This window comes from Podarcis cretensis (genome assembly GCF_951804945.1).
Source record: "Podarcis cretensis genome assembly, chromosome: 8".
Lineage (NCBI taxonomy): Eukaryota > Metazoa > Chordata > Lepidosauria > Squamata > Lacertidae > Podarcis > Podarcis cretensis.
In genome coordinates, this window is record NC_137177.1 from 79,251,246 (window position 1) to 79,266,718 (window position 15,473).

Here is a 15,473-nt window from a genome sequence, read left to right on the forward strand (position 1 = left end):
CCTCCCTGCCTAACTCCATTCCCTTGCAGAAGGTTTATGATTCGTTGGTTTTTTGATGGGGACCCAAGTCAGGCCCTTGCCCTCCCCAACACATGCCAGAAAAGGATGAGGTCTGTGCATTGATGATTGGCGAAATTCTGAGGCCTGCAGTGCCATCTGGTTCTCCGGGCTGCCTTGGGAGTTTTCCGGAAGGTCATTGCTTCTACTGGAAAGTTGGAGGGGCAGAGAGAGAGATGGTCTCCTTGCAACTGAGCAGCTTGGAAGGCTGTTTTATTCCAGCAAATGGGGGCAGGATTTGGGCAGAGGACAGGGGGAGGAATGGCAGCCATGCGATTTGTTTTGTTTCATTGCAATGAGCAAAATATAATCATCTTCATCAATATCAAGCATATACAGTGGTACCTCAAGTTAAGTACTTAATTCGTTCCGGAGGTCCGTTCTTAACCTGCAACTGTTCTTAACCTGAAGCACCACTTTAGCTAATGGGGCCTCCTGCTGCTGCCACACCGCCGGAGCACAATTTCTGTTCTCATCCTGAAGCAAAGTTCTTAACCCGAGGTACTATTTCTGGGTTAGCGGAGTCTGTAACCTGAAGCGTCTGTAACCTGAAGCGTATGTAACCCGAGGTACCACTGTATCTATAGCAAGTAGATCAAGAAATATCTAAAATAATTAAATCTAAATAATCTAAAATTAAATCACCTGCTCAGGCTTCCTCACAACTGTCCTTTACTGAACCCCAGTCAGCATGCTTAAAGCTAACTTTCCATATTTCATACCGAGGAGTATTTTACCAGTGTTCTCCTTGCTGCTGCATGAAATAATGCATGAATCAGACCTTTGGATTTTGTAAGTAAAGTAAAGCTTACTTTTAAACTTACTTAATACTGTAGTGTGGTCTGTTCGTTGCCAGAGGGGTAGAGAGCGGCAAGCAATGTAGGTGGATTAAGCGGGTAAGGTAAAAAAAGGTAAAGGATCCCTGGACGGTTAAGTCCAGTCAAAGGTGACTATGGGGTTGCAGCGCTCATCTCGCTTTCAGGCCGCGGGAGCCAGTGTTTGTCCACAGACATCTTTCCGGGTCATGTGGCCAGCAGGACTAAACCGCTTCTGGTGCAGCAGGACACCGTGATGGAAACCAGAGTGCACGGAAACACCTTTTACCTTCCCACTACAGTGGTACCTATTTATCTACTTGCACTGGTGTGCTTTCGAACTGCTAGGCTGGCAGGAGCTGGGACAGAGCAACAGGAGCTCACCCTGTCACAGGGATTCAAACCTCTGACATTCTGATCAGCAAGCTGAAGAAGCTCAGTGGTTTAGACAACAGCATCACACATGTGAACAGGGGTCCAAGAACCAATATTCCCATGCTATACTACTGCTTAACTCTGTGACTACTTTAAACTTTGCTGTTTGTGGGTGTGTGCGTCTGTGCAGATTTGTGGTTCACCTCAGGAGCTGAAATGTATTGGGCTAGCCCTGACCATGGGATTGAACCTGGGACCTTCTGCATGCAAAGCAGGAGCTCTACCACTGAGCTACAGCCCTTCCCTTAAGATACAGGGACAAGGATGCTATCTTATAGAGTCAATTGGTCCATCTATCTCAGTAGTGTCCACAATGACAGGCAGCGGCTCTCAAGGGTTTCAGGCAGGGGACATTCCCAGCCTTTTGCATGCAAAGCAGGTGTCCTTCCACTGAACTACAAACCTTCCCTAATGGGGGTAGGGTGCAAAAATCAAGGAAGGGTGCATTTGGGGTCAGGTCTAGTCTAAGTCCCTGCTTCCTCAAAACCCAGGTGAGCAATCCTCACTCGCAAATCCCCACTGAGTCCTCCTAGCCACTCGTTCGGGAATTGCTGGTTCAGGTCAACTCTTAAAAGTTTGCCCAAATAAAAATCTTGCTCAGAGCCCAAGCTTGGTTCAGTCAAATCCGCAGTGCAGAAGTGGGAGGGAGAAAGAGCTGGGGGGTGGCATGAAATGGCGTGTGTGTTTTCTGCCCTGTGTTTTATATATTTATATATATTTTCATCTTGTACGAGGAATAATTCATTTTTCCAGTGTTGCAAAGGCTCATAATTGATCTCGGAGCCTGCAGCCTCGCCTCTCGGAATGGTTTTTATCCGTAATGTAAGAATAAAACTCTGTTAGGTCAACCACACAGCAATAAATACCAGATGCACATTAACTGTAATATATTGGATTATTCCACTCGCTGGTGACGGGGGAAAACAAGATTTAATTCCCTTGGCGAGGCAGGCACAGAAAATCACTTTTCCGTGGCTGCTCCCCCAACCCCCTTCCCTCTTTCTTCTTTTAAGTCATTTCCGTCTATTGCTGGTGGGGTTGCGAAATGGAGATCAGTGGCCTTTGTTGACAAATACATACAGTATATAATTCTTCTTCTTCTAAATGTTGCACCGATGAGAAAGGTACAAAGCAGAGCACAGAGGCTAAATTGTCCTCGTATTCCCTAAATGTCATCAATTTCTGAGGGTTATAGATACTTGGTCTCAAGAGGTTGGCTCACCACCCCACCCATAAAATTGAGAGATGGAGGATGGAGAGCAAATGTTCTAGTCATTGAACAGAATAGCTCAGTTGGTTAGAGCATGGCGCTGATAACACCAAGGTTGCAGGTTCTGTCCCTTACAGGGATCATGGATCAAAACCATAAGGGGAGGGAAAAAATAAGGGTCAGACTGAGTCCAAACTAAAGGCCAGGCGGAACAGCTCAGTCTTGCAGGCCCTGCAGAAAGATGTCAAGTCCCGTAGGGCCCTAGTCTCTTGTGACAGAGCGTTCCACCAAGTCGGGGCCAGTACTGAAAAGGCCCTGGCCCTAGTTGAGACCAATCTAACCACCACAAGCCAATTGGGATGGCTTCCGAATCAGTGAGTCGTCCGCAGTTTCCCCACAAGATTCTCCAAGCCAGTTTCTCTTCTCCCTTCCTGCAACATCTATCAGTCTTCCCAAGTTATCACTCAAACTGTGCTGGGACCATTCCCCAGCCATCACCATTATCTGATCCCATTTTATGTCTAAGGTGAGACATGCAGCCCCTAATCCACTCCAGGCAATTAATTGGCTTTTGTTGAGCAAGAGCAAACAAGATATCTTAATCTTCATTATTTCTTTTTGTAGCACAGAGTCAACACAAGATTAGGTTTAATTTAGCAAAAAAAACGAAAGGGCGGAAGCAGGGGGGTGGGAATCTCCAAATCTCCTGCCATTATTCTGAATCAGATTTTTATTCTCTTTTTTTAAAAAAACACCCCTCACTATGTGATGTTCACTTTCTCAACATTTCATTGAACAGAACCACCTTTTCACCCAGCAAAGGGGAGACACAGTGTCTTTAATTTCTGGGGAGAGAGTGTCTAGAAACAGCACCGTCTGATCTCCAGCCCTTCATCTGCGAATCCCAGCTGCGCCAGGGTAGAGAGGATGGAACCCTCTGTAGTTCTGCCGGAAAAGAAATGAACTCTGCACTTGCTCAGGGGCATGTCTTTCCTCTTTCCTTAACTTTGTATCGCCTGGGATTGAGACCTCACACAAACCGAGGCCTGGGGCAGTTAATTTCTTTTAGTTTTTTTTTTTTTTACTGTGTGCAGTACCTGCTAGGCACCATTGCCAAGCATCCATCTTTGTATGGTCGTAGGTTTGAGGCACTCGTCTTGGGATGGGGGGGGAAGCCAGGATGGATCGTCCTCTGCATGATTCTATAGCAAAGCTTTGGGCGGAAAGAAAATTCAAGGAACTATGATCCATTTTTCCTGTGGAATAACCTTGCAAAAGAGATCAGGGGGGATGTCAGTGCTTGGGCGTAGTGCCTGCTGTTATTTATTGCTGTGATAACCCACGGTTGTAAACAAAAATTGCCCTTTTCCCTTATGGGGTATCCAAGAGCCCATATTGAGTCCTTACATAGGTTCCCTAATGGTAGGAGAAGATAACAGAGGCCAACCAAAGAATATTGAACGGAAAGCAGCTAGTAAGCCTGATCTTTATTGAACTGTTGCAACAGGGTGCTCCCCTCACCTGCAGGAGAGGAAGAGGAACCCAGAAAAATGGCACGCAAGGCCTTATAAAGACTTTTGAAATTCCCACCCTATAGATCAAGATGCAGGTGGCACTGTGGGTTAAACCACAGAGCCTAGGACTTGCTGATCAGAAGGTCGGCAGTTCGAATCCCCACGACAGGGTGAGCTCCCGTTGCTCAGTCCCTGCTCCTGCCAACCTAGCAGTTTGAAAGCATGTCAAAGTGCAAGTAGGTAAATAGGTACCGCTCCGGCCGGAAGGTAAATGGCGTTTCTGTGCACTGCTTTGGTTCGCCAGAAGCGGCTTAGTCATGCTAGCCACATGACCCAGAAGCTGTACGCCAGCTCCCTCGGCTAATAAAGTGAGATGAGCACCACAACCCCAGAGTTCACCACTACTGGATCTAATGGTCAGGGGTCCCTTTATCTTTACAAATAACCCAGAGATGCATTTTAAATAAAAGCTCTCATTCTACTCATGTAAAAACACCAGGCAGGCCCCACAAATAACCCAGAGATGCATTTTAAATAAAAGGACACATGCTGATTCCCAGACCGTCTGTGGGCTGGATTTAGAAGGTGATTGGGCCGGATCCAGCCCCCAGGCCTTAGTTTGCCTACCCATGGTTAATGTTAAGTACAATCCCCGAGTTTGACGTATCAATTGCTCAGTTTGTGGGCCACTGCAAAATGTGGGGTTTTCGCTGAAAAACAACTGCAGCAGTTTGGCACAGGTTTGGAGGGGATTCCAAATTTGGGGGTTTGTAGTTAATTTGCCTAGCGACCAGCCCAAGGTCACCCAGTGAGCTTCATTGTTCAGCCAGGATTCGAACCCTGATCTCCCAGGTTCTAGTCCAATGCTCTAACTGTGTGGCTTTAAGGCAGGCAAACCTCTCATTTTAGACATTAAGGAACTGGGTTTCGCAGGGCTGCCATATTTCAAAAAATGAATACAGTGGTACCTTGGTTCCCAAACGGCTTGGCTACTGAACAAATAGGCTCCCAATTTGCGAATTTTTTTGTGCTCTGGTCTGCGAATGTTTTTTGGAAGCCAAATGTCCGTTTCGTATGTCATCATTTCTGGGACCAAACAGCCAATCAGAAGCCGTGCCTTCATTTGTGAACGTTTTTGGAAGTCGAACGGCCTTCCAGAACAGATTGAGTTCGGATACCACTGTATGAGCTTTTCTGAGCAAAGTTGTTGAGCTGCAAAACTGCAAAAAAAAAGCCTATTTTGAGCTATTTTTTTTAGAAGAATCAGCAAAAACGACACTGCCGACATGGCTTGCCATACGTCTCCCCGGACAATTTGACAATTTCGGCCAGGACACTGCTTCCGACTACAATGTTCCGTATGTGTCCAGAAAATTCCAGATGTATGACCGTAGGTTGGGGAACACAGGGCACCACTGTAAATGATTTGGTGAGTATTAGACAGGAGATGAATGCAGGGGTGGGTTCCCGCGATGCCACAGCGCCACCTACTGCCCTCACTGTTGTAAATGCAGGCATAGAAAACCCTTGCTCATTTCAGGATAGATGCAGTTGTGTTATGAATGGCGGGACGGGGAGCGTACCAAGAAATTAATAAATGGTGGGATTTTGATTAATTGGGATATGAAGGGGAAATACAAGCTGCCAAGGAATTCCTGGGCTAGGCTATGTAAAACGACCTAGCCAAACCAGAGGCATTAAGAAGCAATACAGAGCCATTGAGGGCCATTGACAATTCAAGAGAACTGCCCTAATCCCTTGCTCTAATGTGTGAACAGAGACCAAGAGATTCTGAAGGTTGCCAGGTCAACTGGGTGTGATGTCACAGGAAGAATATGGGCCTTTGCAGTGCTCTTTTCTGGGGGGACGCAGGGGTATGCATACCCCTAAACTTTTTGTGAATCTTTGTACTTTTGTGCATTTACTGTATTTATTTTCCCCGATTCAAACTATAAAATGGTGATTTTCTTGAGTCCAAATGTAAGGTAAAGGTAAAGGTACCCCTGCCCGTACGGGCCAGTCTTGACAGACTCTGGGGTTGTGCGCCCATCTCACTTAAGAGGCCAGGGGCCAGCGCTGTCCGGAGACACTTCTGGGTCACGTGGCCAGCGTGACATCGCTGCTCTGGCCAGAGCCAGAGCCAGAGCCAGAGCCGCACACGGAAACGCCGTTTACCTTCCTGCTGGTAAGCGGTCCCTATTTATCTACTTGCACCCGGAGGTGCTTTCGAACTGCTAGGTTGGCAGGCGCTGGGACCGAGCAGCGGGAGCGCACCCCGCCGCAGGGATTCGAACTGCCGACCTTTCGATCGGCAAGTCCTAGATGCTGTGGCTTTAACCCACAGCGCCACCTGCGTCCCCCTGAGTCCAAATGAGAGTACCCCTAAACATTTTTTAAGAAAAAAAAAAAAGCACTGGGCCTTTGGCACAATAGCTGGTCATGTCATTCTGAAGGTTCTTAAAAAAAAAGAATAATTACAAATTTATATATACTTCTGCATAACCTACAGATTTAGAGAAACTGCTATCTTATTTAAGTAAGGTAAAGGATGGTTAAGTCCAGTCAAAGGGAACTATGGGGCTGCGGCACTCATCTCACTTTCAGTCTAAGGGAGCTGGCATTTGTCCACAGACAGCTTTCCAGGTCATGTGGCCAGCATGACTAAACCGCTTCTAGTGCAACGGAACACCGTGACAGAAACCAGAGTGCGTGAAAACTCCGTTTAACTTCCCGTTGCAACAGTACCTATTTATCTACTTGCGCTGGTGTGCTTTCGAATTGCTAGGTTGGCAGGAGCTGGGACAGAGCAATGGGAGCTCACCCCATTGTGGGGATTTGAACTGCCAACCTTCTGATCTTATTTAAGTGGGTAGGTACAATGGTACCTCGGGTTAAGAACTTAATTCGTTCTGGAGGTCCGTTCTTAACCTGAAACTGTTCTTAACCTGAGGTACCATTTTAGCTAATGGGGCCTCCTGCTGCCACCGCGCTGCCAGAGCACAATTTCTGTTCTCATCCTGAAGCAAAGTTCTTAACCTGAGGTAATATTTCTGGGTTAGCGGAGTCTGTAACCTGAAGCATCTGTAACCTGAAGCGTATGTAACCCGAGGTACCACTGTATCTATATCAAGTAGATCAAGAAATATCTAAAATAATTAAATCTAAATAATCTAAAATTAAATCACCTGCTCAGGCTTCCTCACAACTGTCCTTTACTGAACCCCAATCAGCATGCTTAAAGCTAACTTTCCATATTTCATACCAAGGAGTATTTTACCAGTGTTCTCCTTGCTGCTGCATGAAATAATGCATGATAATATAATAATAATAATAATAATAATAATAATAATAATAATAATAATAATTTATTATTTGTACCCCGCCCATCTGGCTGGGTTTCCCCCAGCCACTCTGGGCGGCTTCCAACAAGGATGAAAAATACACTAAAATGTCACATATTAAAAACTTCCCTGAACAGGGCTGCCTTCAGATGTCTTCTGAATGTCAGGTAGTTGTTTATTGCTTTGACATCTGATGGGAGGGCATTCCACAGGGTGGGCGCCACTACCGAGAAGGCCCTCTGCCTGGTTCCCTGTAACTTGACCTCTCGCAGTGAGGGAACCGCCAGAAGGCCCTCGGAGCTGGACCTCAGTGTCCGGGCAGGATGATGGGGGAGGAGACCTTTGGATTTTGTAAGTAAAGCTTACTTTTAAACTTACTTAATAGTGTGGTCTGTTTGTTGCCAGAGGGGTAGAGAGTGGCAAGCAATGTAGGTGTGATGGCCTGGGATTCAGATTCAGAGGCTGAACCAGAGGAATCCCAGTCTGTAACCCGAGGTACCACTGTATATTGAAGTGTATGGCATAGGAGCAGCTAGTCCACATTGTGCCACACTTGTTGCAAACGCAGGCTATAAAAGATAAAGGTAAAGGTACCCCTGCCCGTACGGGCCAGTCTTGACAGACTCTGGGGTTGTGCGCCCATCTCACTTAAGAGGCCAGGGGCCAGCGCTGTCCGGAGACACTTCCGGGTCACGTGGCCAGCGTGACATCGCTGCTCTGGCGAACCAGAGCCGCACACGGAAACGCCGTTTACCTTCCCGCTGGTAAGCGGTCCCTATTTATCTACTTGCACCCGGAGGTGCTTTCGAACTGCTAGGTTGGCAGGCGCTGGGACCGAGCAGCGGGAGCGCATCCCGCCGCAGGGATTCGAACCGCCGACCTTTCGATTGGCAAGTCCTAGGCGCTGAGGCTTTAACCCACAGCGCCACCTGCGTCCCTATATTTGGGGCTATATTTGGCTTCCAAATTGATTGGCACTCACTTGCCTGAACTTGCTTTTAGAGGGAGGGTAAAAGGTAAAGGGACCCCTGACCGTCAGGTCCAGTCGTGGACGACTCTGGGGTTGCGGCGCTTATCTCGCTGTACTGGCCAAGGGAGCCGGCGTATAGCTTCCGGGTCATGTGGCCAGCATGACTAAGCCGCTTCTGGCGAGCCAGAGCAGCGCACGGAAACACCGTTTACCTTCCTCTTCCTGCCGGAGTGGTACCTATTTATCTACTTGCACTGTGTGCTTTTGAACTGCTAGGTTGGCAGGAGCAAGGACCGAGCATACATATATAAACATCCATGCCGAGAACACTCACTCTGTGCTCTAACTTAGCTCTCATATATAATGGCTGATGACTAGCCTATTGAATGGGAACATTTCTTACAGCCATCTAAACTGAGTCATCACTGTTTGGCAATGAATTCCATAAATTATATGCATTGCATTGTTTCCTTTTATCAAGACCAAAAAAACCTCCACTAACTCTGGTACAGGCCTCTGGTACAGGAGTTTGAATGCAACCAGACCGGACAGCATCATTTTAATTTCCAGAACTGAGATGTTGTTTTTAACCAATGGATCAAGTGTGACACCTGGTGGCTGTGACTGGGATTAGCAAGCCCAACCTGGGATGTGTATTCTGTCCATGGGGCTTACTTCAAAGTGAAGGGAGCTGTTGGCGCTATGGTCTAAAACCATCAAGCCTCGGAAGACACAGGATCTACCCACTCTGGAAGAATGGCAGATGAAAGTAATGGAATACATGGAACTGGCGGAAATGACTGGCAGAATCTGAGACCTGGGAGAAGAGCTGGTGGAAGAGGACTGGAAGAAATTTAAAGACTATTTACAGAAACAGTGTAAAATTTATGAATGCTAAAATGATGTTGGATTAAAAACAAGTGGTATTAGTGATAAAGTTAGAAAGAGTATGCAAAAATGAATTTATGGATGAAAATATTGGAGTTGTGATATGTTAAGGTACAAGTTAAAGATGATAAAAGGAAAGAGGGTAAGGATTTGTTGATTTGATTATGTAAATGGGAATACAAAAAGGGGAGGTGTGAGGAGGTCAAGAAAATAAGGATATGAGCTTCCAAGTTAGAAAAAGAATAATGGATTTTTTCTTTCTTTTTTATTGTTATCTATTTTTTGTGTTTTGTGTATTTTTCTGATTTGTGTTTTTTCTTTTTTGTTGTATTTTGTTAAAAACTTTAATAAATATTTATATTAAAAAAACAAACCATCATGCTGAGGAGAAGGTCGGCAGTTCAAATCACCGCAATGAAGTGAGCTCCTGTTGCTCTTCTCCCTTCCTTTCTGAGTTCGAGTGTCTTCAAAGCCCATGACACCTTTGATAAAGACTCTTCTACAATTGGAGTGCTCGCAGGCAAGTGTTTCCCAATTGTTGGTGTTTATACTACATTTTTAAAAATTTGCCTTAGTCTCTAAACCATTTTTGTTGACCACCAGCATTACGCTTTCCATTTTTAAGTTCAGTAGCAGCACCCTGGCCACCTGTGATTCCCAAGAACTGTCATTCTGGAGCATGAAGATAGTGGAGGTAGAATCTTTGTGGGTAGTAGCCATTGATTGTGTAAACTCCAGATATACGGTAATGCAACCACAGTGTCCCTCATGTCCCCCGCACCATCAGAGTCAATGGCTGCTAACAGACTGGAATACTTTAAATTCAGAGGCTCCTCTGTATAAGACTGAATCAGATAAGTGCTGGAGATGCAGTGAGACTGAGGGAACATTCTATCATATGTGGTGGATAAAAGGGTAAAAGAGTACTGGGAAATAATTTATAATAATTGGGAGGGGGAGGTTTATTTTTTTTTTAATATATTTATTTGCTTTTACAAAAAAGAAAAAACATAACAACCACAAAAATAAGAAGAACAAAAACAGTCACATAAAACAGATAGAAAAGATAAAATACAGAAATCCATCAAAAAAAAGAAAAGAAAAGATTAAAAATAAAAATTCCAGCTTTTAAATTCATGTTTACAAAACTTTCTTTCTTGACTTCCTCACGCCTCCCTTTTTTGTGTTCCTCTTTACCCAGTCAGATACAGCAAATCCTTACCCTCTTTCAAGACTCATTTCTAGTTATTGAAATCATTCTATTATGTCTCCAATCCTTCCTCCTTATGTTTAAACGCCTTCAACATATTATTTACTTTTGACATAATATAACTTTTAGTCTTTCACCCTTCTTCAATTTACATTTTTTACATAGCTTTCTAACCTGTATCACTAATGCCATATTATTTTTAAATCCAACATCATTTTAGCATTCATAAATTTTGCAATGTTTCTGCAGGTAGTCTTTAAACTTCTTCCAGTCCTCTTCCACCGCCTCTTCTCCCAGGTCTCGGATGGGGGAGGTTTAAAAGTACTTTTCAAAAAAATAATAATCAGAGTCCTTTTTGTTGGGGATAATTCAGTTGAAAATTCCCAGGTGTCAAAAAAGCTTATTTATGTATGCCACTACTGAAGCCCATGTTTTGTTAGCCCCAAAATGGAAAACGAGCAAGGTCCCAATAATAATAATAATAATAATAATAATAATAATAATAATAATAATAATAAAGGTAAAGGTAAAGGTAAAGGTAAAGGTAAAGGTACCCCTGCCCGTACGGGCCAGTCTTGACAGACTCTGGGGTTGTGCGCCCATCTCACTTAAGAGGCCAGGGGCCAGCGCTGTCCGGAGACACTTCCGGGTCACGTGGCCAGCGTGACATTGCTGCTCTGGCGAGCCAGAGCCGCACACGGAAACGCCGTTTACCTTCCCGCTGGTAAGTGGTCCCTATTTATCTACTTGCACCCGGGGGTGCTTTCGAACTGCTAGGTTGGCAGGCGCTGGGACCGAGCAGCGGGAGCGCACCCCGCCGCGGGGATTCGAACCGCCGACCTTTCGATCGGCAAGCCCTAGGCACTGAGGCTTTTACCCACAGCGCCACCCGCGTCCCAATAATAGTAATAGTAATAGTAATAATAACTTATTATTTATACCCTGCCCATTGGCTGGGTTTCCCCAGCCACTCTGGGCAGCTTCCAACCAAATATTAAAAACAATACAGCATCAGACATTAAAAATTTCCCTAAACTAAAGAAGAATGGCAACTTAAACTGGTGGAATATGCGCAGCTTGCGGACTTAACATAGAGAATAAGAGAGCAAGTAGAACATACGTTTAGAGAAAATTGGAAAATGTTTACTGAATATATTGGAGGAAATTGTACCTATTTATCTATGTACTTGCACTGGCATGCTTTCAAACTGCTATGTTGGCAGGAGCTGGGACAGAGCAATGGGAGCTCACCCTGTCGCAGGAATTCGAACTGCTGACCTTCCGATCGATCGGCAAGCCCAAGAGGCTCTGTGGTTTAGATCATAGCGCCACCTGTGTACCTGGGTAAAGGTAAAGGTAAAGGTACCCCTGCCTGTGCGGGCCAGTCGTGTCCGACTCTAGGGTTGTGCGCTCATCTCACTTAAGAGGCCGGGAGCCAGCGCTGTCCGCAGACACTTCCGGGTCACGTGGCCAGCGTGACGAAGCTGTTCTGGCACGCCAGCGCAGCACACGGAAACGCCGTTTACCTTCCCGCTATAAAGCGGTACCTATTTATCTACTTGCACTTAGGGGTGCTTTCGAACTGCTAGGTGGGCAGGAGCTGGGACCGAAACACGGGAGCTCACCCCGCCACGGGGATTTGAACCGCCGACCATACGATCGGCAAGTCCTAGGCACTGAGGTTTTACCCACAGCGCCACCCGCGTCCCCGTGTACCTGGGTAGGCCTGTCTAAACAAAGATGCTTTTTGCAGGTGCTGAAAAGAGAACAGTGAAGCCTCCTGCCTGGTATCAACAGGCAGGAAGTTCCAAAGTGTAGATGTTGCCACACAAGAAGATAAAGTCCTTAAAAATGTGAAACAGGTATTATGTGGCACTCTAAACAGTCGAGTGAGCAATCATGTAGGTAAATGAGTTCATTGAAATTGGAAAGTTGATTTTGCCTAATCTCATTCGTTCAAGGTTGTGGGGTGTTGAGGGTTTTTTTTTGTTGAAGCCTCGCATTCAAACTGCTGAGGCCACTGCTCAAAACAGAACAGGTCGGTACATGGAATAGCCTCGAACGCACAGAGAGGCTCATCACACAGCTGACAAGTTCAAATATTTGCTGGAAATGTAAAGAAAAAGAAGGCACCTTATACCATATGTGGTGGAAGTGTAAGATTGTAAAAGAATTCTGGGAAATGATATATAATGAGCTGAAAAAAATGTTTAAAGTAACTTAAAAAAAAACAACAACCCAGAAGCTTTTTTATTACAGTCATACCTCGGGTTACAAATGCTTCAGGCTGCGTGTTTTCAGGTTACGGATGCGCTGAAACCCGGAAGTACCGGAACGGATTACTTCCGGGTTTCAGCACTCGCAAATGCACAGAAAGACTAAATCACATTTTGTGCATGCGCAGAAGCGCCAAATCACAACCTGCGCGTGCGCAGATGCGGCACTGCGGGTTGCGAACGTGCCTCCTGCACGGATCACGTTCACAACCCGAGCATCCGCTGTACGGTGGTACCTCTGGATGTGAACAGGATCCGTTCCGGAGCCCCATTCGCATTCTGAAGCGAACATAAGACGCGTCTGCGTGGTTCGCGTTTCGCCGCTTCCGCGCATGCGCATGACGTCATTTTGAGCTACAGATAGGTAGCCGTGTTGGTCTGCCATAGTCAAAACAAATTCCTTCCAGTAGCACCTTAAAGACCAACTAAGTTAGTTCTTGGTATGAGCTTTCGTGTGCATGCACACTTCTTCAGATACACTGAAACAGAAGTCACCAGACCCTTCTATATAGTGAGAAGGTGGGGAGGGGTATTACTCAGAAGGGTGGTGGGAATGGGTGATTGGCAGATAGCTGTGATGAGCCTGTTGACGACTCTTAACAACTGCAATAGGTCTTACAGGAAAAAGCAAGGGGTGAGAAGGTGAAAAATGGCTTTGTCATTTTTTATTTGTCATTTTGAGTGTCTGTGCAAGCGACAAAACCCGGAAGTAATGCACTCCATTACTTCCGGGTCGCCACGGAGCGCAACCTGAAAATATTTAAGCTGAAGCATATTCATCCCGAGTATGACTATATTGTAAAATCAAATAAAAATTATTATAAAAAAGAGAAACTCACCACATGGAGACGCTATTGCTTTCAATTCAACGTTTATTGATATACACAATTTTGTGATGAGCCCCGGGGAGCCAAAACCTAAGGCAGGAGAAAAACCTCTGGAGTGGGGTGGCCCCATCATACCAGCTGAGTGAGGAATATAAAACACAGTGCCTATTTATTTATTTTTGCCAACCTTCAGCAGGGCGGCTGCAGGGCAGGGCAAGTGCATAGAAGCTCACACATACACTTTCGGGCATGTTTCCGGAAGCAGAGCCAAGGCGCTTTGTTAAGAGGAAGAGAAGGCAGCTCGTGAGACTCTGAACTTTGGCATCACAAGGCATTGAAAGAGGAAAGGCAAACCCGGGGCTTTCCCAGTTCCGCAGGACTACAGTTCCCATCACCACCAACACCAAACTGGCCTCGATTGCTGGGGGAGTCCAACAACATTCAAACAGCATCAGATTCCCCCCATCCTGTACTGGCAGGATAAAATATCATTCTTCTTCTGAGGTGTGGGGGTGGCAGCGAAAAACAGGCTACTGACTGGGGTAGAGGGACTTTTGCAGCTATTGTTAAAGTTGCAAAAACAAGGAGCACAGGACTGAGTGAGGGAGAAACTTTTGGAACAACATTGGGATATCAGCTCCGCTCAAGGCATTTCGGTTTGCAGCAAAAGCCGGGAGAGGATTGACAGATAAGAGTAGGGAGAAACATCATGGACAGAATAAATGTCACCCACAGGAAAAACAATGACACAGAAAGAGATCTTCACTTAAAGTCTCGTGTCAACACGAATAGAAGTTATAAATATTGCAGCTGTTGTATAAGGGATTACTATTATGACAGGAACGTGATTGAAATCAACAAGATTTTGGAATGCAGAAACAAAGTAAATTATCAAACCATCAATTCTAGGACACGGAGGGGGGGCACCTAAATTATATAATTTGGTATTTGAATAATTTGTAATAGGAATCGTATTATAATTTGGCATTGTTATAATGAGGCTATTATTGGATTGTTGTAATAGAAAACTAATAAAATTTACTATCAGATTCCACCTCACCCCCCAGTCCTTGCACTGAAACATGGGAGAGACGCTGCAGGCCAGCTAAAACTCAGCAATACTTTTAAATGATGGGAAGCAGGGTTCGCTCCATCAGCTCAGCTGTGATACGCCAACCCTGACCATCGTCATTTCCCTCGGCGGCCACCTGGAAGCAACCAGTCCATCAGGCTGCCTTGGTGGGGGAGATGGAAAGCGGAGCCCACCCTATCAGCTTTGCTAAAGGACCAGCTCCATCTGTGCCAGCTGGTCCTTATAAGTACAACCATTTAAGAACTGGTGTCTCGGCTTCATTTTTCTTCCCCTCTTCCCTCCCTGTCCTTTTTCCTTTCATGTCGTGTCTCTCTTATCATAAGCCCGCAGGTAGGAACTGTCCTGTTCTAGTTGATTGTATGCAAACCACCTCTGGGAGCCGTTTTGGCTGAAGAGCTGGATACGAACACTCTAAACCCGTGGTTCCCAACCCACGGGGGGGGGGCAATTTGGTTTTTAAGGGGGGCTATTCAAGAATGAGTTATTAACAGTTAATCAGTTAATGGCTTTTTAGGCTTCCTCCATGTGAATAGGAGTTCACTTTTTGAATAATAAGAATTATATGTCACCAGAGGGGCAGGTCAGGATTTTAAAGATGCTTAGGTGGGGCATGGCAAAAAAAGGTTGGGAAGAAGAAGAAGAAGAAGAGGAGGAGGAGGAGGAGGAGGAGGAGGAGAGTAGTAGTAGTAGTTTGGATTTGATATCCCGCTTTATCACCACCTGAAGGAGTCTCAAAGCGGCTAACATTCTCCTTTCCCTTCTTCCCCTGCAACAAACACTCTGTGGGGTGAGTGGGGCTGAGAGACTTCAAAGAAGTGCGGCTAGCCCAAGGTCACC

At 45.6% G+C, this 15,473-nt stretch overlaps 1 pseudogene across 1 annotated transcript in view; it reads left to right on the forward strand.

Annotated features, from left to right (window-relative positions):
* Nucleotides 1-451: 451 nt before the first annotated feature.
* LOC307222136 (F-box only protein 44-like) overlaps nt 452-15,473 on the forward strand; it is a 75,010-nt pseudogene continuing 59,988 nt past the window's right edge. The window contains exon 1 of the transcript XR_013843864.1: nt 452-558. The product of XR_013843864.1 is annotated as an F-box only protein 44-like (transcript). The remainder of the gene's footprint in view (nt 559-15,473) is intronic.